Consider the following 6,000-nt stretch of genomic DNA (forward strand, 5'->3'; position numbering starts at 1 on the left):
TTCAACTTTCCGTATAGTCTGTAAACTCTGTGTTGGAAACTATTAATTTTCCACTGAATTCCTTTAGCTCTACCTCATTGTTGCTTATCTCTATGTCCAGTTTACTGTAAAGAAACTGCCTAAAACAATTAATCTTTAAACGTTTTATTGGCCACGTAATCAGAGATGAAGATTCGATTCCTGCCGGGTGTCATACTTTTTTCATTTTTTTTTCTATTTGTTATAATATATTTTCTCAGAAGTGTTTTTCAAAATTATATATGTTCAATAATTAGAATGGCACATTCTAAAATCTTGTGAATTATTCGTTAAATAAAAGAAATAGTAAGTAAACATAATCGCTTCATTATGAAAGCTTTTCACACACATTTTCTATATTACACGGTTTGGAAATTCATGTACAACTTATTTATACCTAATGTTTTTTAAAGATTTTAAAAATAAATATCAGCAGTTAAATAAACTATAATAATATATACTATCCACTTTTGTCGATTTAAATAAATAAATATACCATGCTCTTTATATAGCAATAAAATAACAGCCCTATGAGTAGTGAATAGTGCATAGTTAAAATTATAACGAATACTTTATGAACTAAAACAACTTCAATTAGGTGAAACAAAATATTCCATCCAATAGTTACAGTCATACGAATTCCATTTTCGTTCTTAATTAGAAGTCGAGTGAAGATTATTTAAAAGTTTAATTAATGTTACTTAATAATCATACTGAGTAGATAAAGTGGGACTGTAAGCTAATGAGATAAAAGCTACCGCATGTTAAAAGCGAGCTTGGAGATATTCCTTTTTCTAGAGAAAGTGTTTTTGTAACTGGAGCTTTTTAGTGCAATTTATATTTTTCTTTGCGAAGTACTGTAGGTATACTATGTTCGGTTTTGATCCATTTAATTTGAATTAACATTATTACTTTAATAACATTATAGTCATTGAATGATTGTATGGTTTAAGACAGTGGGTTTAACTTTAGCATATAAATAGGAATAATTAACAAACATTATTAATTTAGACGAAGTAATTATTATTCCTAAGATTTTTGCTTGTTGAAACCTTTGTATCATTTTGAAAAATCTCAATGAACTTACCTATTTGATACATATCATATTATAATGGTCTAATCAGACTCAAAAACCACCTATAGTATGTGTAGTCTCAAATAATAGATAATTTATTACCTACATACCTGTTACAATTAATTATTTCCACGGGATACACACAAAGAGAATCAATAAAGTTCTGATCCACAAAACATCCGTTTTATGAAAGCGCCGCAGACGAAATTTTCAACTTCAACTAGTTATAGTAGCTGTGAAATTATCGTTTATTGTTTCTTATGAAATAGTCAGTCGTAGTATATAGGACTATCGATTTTTCATATAATTATATTCATATACAAATAATACTTTAGTATTTTAACTTGTATAGTTAAACATGTTGTAGCAACTGTAGTTATTTGAAACCAATGAGGTTTGATTTTTCGCTACGCTCATATTATGTTCATACAAATGAAAATCATACATTACCCACCTTCAGTTTGGGCAAACCAGGTATCAAATCTCATTGGATGAAAATCGTACAATACTAATCTGTCGATTCCTCATTGGATACATAATATTGAATACTAATACGCCGACTAATGAATGGCTTTGAATGCTTTTCCAACTCTCTAAAACGGTGTATGCATAAAATATATGTAAATTTAGCTAAAAGTTTATCCTATATGGTAAATCGATGCTTGAGACATACATATTATAGAAAATACTACCCAATATTAATCTATATTAATATTATGTTCATGTCATAATATGCAACATCGGAGCGACGTTCCTGGAAGGTTTGATTTTTGGCTGTGCGGCAGCGTGGTGAGTTTAGATGTAAGAGCCGGCTTAGATATTGTGAAAAAGCGGACGGAGAGACGTTTTACACATTGTTATTCCTATTACATTCGTGCAGCCGACACCTGGTCGGATGTATTCTGAATAACTTTTTACTAACGCTGTGTGTATCCCTAATCTTACAATAAATACGGATATCCGCAAAAACATAATAATATTTGGTTGCGCTTTTTTTAGTGGACTGTACTTTGAAGATACTTGTGGATGGATTACGGATCTAGGGGAGGTAGTTTAAACAAGATACCAGACATTGACCTTTTAATATGCTGGCACGCGCTGGTGCTGTTTCGGTGTTCACGCACTTACGCACTCACACACTGTTAAACGGACGGTTCAGAATGTCACTATCACGGTTTCACTCGGGTTTTGGGATAAATGATGATGACAAGTTTAGGATGAATGATAAACGCGACGTTCGCTCAATTCGTATCAGATTTGGCGCAACGAAAGTTGAACAGATACGTTTTAGATCAGTCACTCTGTGGTTAACCCGGCCTCGTTCGTATCATATCAGATATAGCGTGATAGAGCCTTAGCTTTAACAAGACTAGGCGCGTCGGCTGTCTTGAAGTAACTGAATTTAATTTGCAATCACAATCGTCTCATAATCCGTAACTGCTGACTTGCAACAATACCTGAAGATTTGAGGTGGATGGGAAGAACAGAATTATTGAAACAATAATCATTGGCCCAACCAATATTTGAAACACGGCATATTCGAACCTCTTGATCAAGACACGCCGATGACTAGAGCAATATTTGAAGCCTTATTCTTTAGGGCTCAATGCATGGCATTCATGAATATGGTAGTAGCTCCATGAGGTCAAAGAAGACGTAACAATAAGTGGGTATAGGTATAAATAGCTGAAGATTCCAAAAGGTAGTCGGGATACAAAACCCGTGATTAAATAATATGAAAACGTACAAATTTTATATCACTCTAATTATTTTGTCTTATGCCGTAGGTAGACTATTGTAATAAAACTATTTACTACGTTCATTACACAATATTATTTATTATACTGACAGGTAAGTAATATAGATCTCTTTTTCATTACAGTTTATATCTCCAATATTGAATTTAGGTATACATACCTGTTTTATGTTTTTATATGATATATATTTGATAAATTGTTTTTCATTTACGAATTTGTCTCTTTTTTTCACGTGCTCGCGTGTAAGGGTGGAAAAGAATAGAAGCCTGTCAAGCTACAGAATGATTGGCCTCGGAATGGAAAAAATTGAATCCAGTTTTACGACTCGATTCTTTTTCGTTACAAGATTAACCCCCGGTTGTTTATCAATTTATTGAGGGGATGGGGATGAGAAATGTTCCCAGGATTCACTCAAATCGTCTGATTGAAAACAATTGTAAAAAATCGTAACTCAATAAACGGTATTTTTGTATTTCGAGAGAACAATAATAACAACACATTTCGTACACTTCTTTTTCGGAATTAGTCAAACATTTTATTGCCAATATAAACTAAAGAAAAACAAGTTAAAACATATGTCTATATTTAATAAACCATTTCTTTCATTCAACGAATAATTCACAAGATTTTAAGAATGTAACATTCCATATATTGAACATACATAATTTGAAAACACCTCAGATAAATAATACCCACTAGAAAACAAATATTTGAAAAAAATACGATGCTCGACGGGATTTGAACCCGTAACCTGGTATCGCGCCAACTGTGTTAGCAAGTTCAAGTAAAGTTTGGTTATATTACAAACTCAATAGATAGGATCTCATTAATACGTAACTAATTTTTGAAAAAAAAAAGCTATGAGAATATATTTGACAGAATCATAATAATATAATATTTCACATTTTTGACACTGATACAATGAACAAAAAAACTGCCCCACATGTATTTTACAGTTAAATGTATTTTATTCTTATTTTAATATGCAAGTCATTCTAAGATTTTGATCATATTTATCAATTCAATGAGTAAATATTTTTCCTGGGTTATAAAACTAACTACTTATCTGATTACATTTTTCTCACAAACCTATAAGTACACTGTTTTTTTAATTATGTTTTATTAATGGATACGTCGAATTTATAATGTACCTGCGCATCTATTCTATACACAAGACTGCTATATGCCGCTATGAGCAGCTATCGATGGTAGTTTTTCATTTTTTTTTCATTATTAGCTCTTATTGTAACAATTACAATAAGTTACAAGTCAAAACTGTCTGCCTCGCTCTAAAATTTAGCACAACCAAGAGAGGTTCTGTTAAAACATAGCACTTATTGTAACAATTACAACTAACTTATTATAATTGTTAAAATAAGTGCTAATAATTCGATACAAAAAATGAAAAACTACCCTCGATAGCTGCCGATAGCTGTATATAGCAGTCTTGTGTATGAATAGATGCGCTGATGTTAATAATTGAAATAGTAATCCTAAATTTTTATCAAAAACAGTTAGTTATAGGTAATTAATGGAAGGCAACTATGCTGACCCACGGTGGCCGCGCGGCTTAAGCGTTGGACCATAATGCCGTGGGTCCCAGGTTTGAATCCTGGATCTGGCAAGTACACATATTGTTTTTTAATTTGTGTCTATCAGGGTATGGACCTAATAGGTTGAGCAAGTGGCTGACATCCATTTCTCGTGAAAAATCTGTTAATACAAAACCTTTACTATGTGGAGGCCCATATGATCCTATTAGAATCGGACATGGTCGAAAGAAAAGAAGGAGAATTAATGTTACTTATTAAAGAAGACGGTCCTCAATAAAAAAAAATGTGTATGTGTGTTATGATTTTTTGTTATAACATGGATTATGTACAGAGAGATTATGTTATTATGTGATTCAAATAATTATATGTCTGAGACTTGTTATCACGATGTCATGTTTTGCATATTTTGAAAATTACAAAATAATGATTTACTTTGAGTCATTTTAACGTAAACTTTTGAACAAAGAAGAAATTAAACTAGCATTCACAAGGTTTGAGATAGTAATTATTCAAATGCTCAATAATTTGCGACTGAGACAGAAGTATCATTCCGTACCCTTTCTTTTGATCTCGAAGGCTGATTTCGTAACTTTACAACGGAGATTTCCAAATCGGACGACGGCGTCATAAATTTGAAAACAGTCAACCTTACAGGGTCTGGTTAGTACCAAAGTTGAATTTATAGGTTTTATATTCCTCTATCTCGGAGGCTCGGAGGCTTCGTGGCTGACTACACTCTCCCTTTTGTTACGCGGAATGGGCCAAGTTTTCAAAGATTTTCACAACTTACAGTTTTCCATCGTGTTGATTTAAATTCGACCAGAATATAATGTATATTTTGTTTTGCCATTATCCTATAATAAGCCAAATTATTTATTACATACGGAATAGAAATAATCACAATAAGGAAATCAGTCTATAAATATACATCATTATCTTTTCAGATTTTCTAAAGAAAATCTGGTAATTACGTATTATCATTAATTTAATTCTAAAGCCTTAAGGTATCTACCGTAGAAATTATATCAATACTGTTATACTAATAAGCTACCAACGTAGTGGCGGAACTACGTTCTTGGGGCCACATTTGCGTGGGATGAGGGGGTTTTTTAATAGGCAAATTATATATTATTGAAGGCATATAGTTCGGAAATACCTCAGAAACACGTTTTAGATACAAATCTTGATAAAATAATGTGTCGGGCAGTGTTGAAAACTGTCACTGAAAAAAGGCCAGATAAGGTAAAAAAAAAACAAATTGACAGAAAAATATTATTTAGGTATGGTCCCAACATTGAAGCTCGATTTGATATAAATTAAAAGGATTTCAAGTTATACACATTTATATTTTTATAAAAATTGATGTTTTTTTTTTTTAATAAATAAAAATATATTAAAATTTCTATGAATTAGTCAAAAATCTCTTAAGTTAAACTTAGAAAACTTAATAAACTAAATCTTAATAATAAATATGACTATAAAATATTATGTAATAATAAGATGGGGTCCTTTGAAAAATTTACATTTTGTTTATCTTTGACTTAAAATAAAAAAAATATTTCTTTTTAATGTTTTCAGATACATATTATTTATTAAT

This window comes from Rhyacophila brunnea, unplaced genomic scaffold, assembly GCF_057557595.1.
Source record: "Rhyacophila brunnea isolate RB1 unplaced genomic scaffold, BYU_Rbru_1.0 scaffold_6, whole genome shotgun sequence".
Taxonomy (NCBI): domain Eukaryota; kingdom Metazoa; phylum Arthropoda; class Insecta; order Trichoptera; family Rhyacophilidae; genus Rhyacophila; species Rhyacophila brunnea.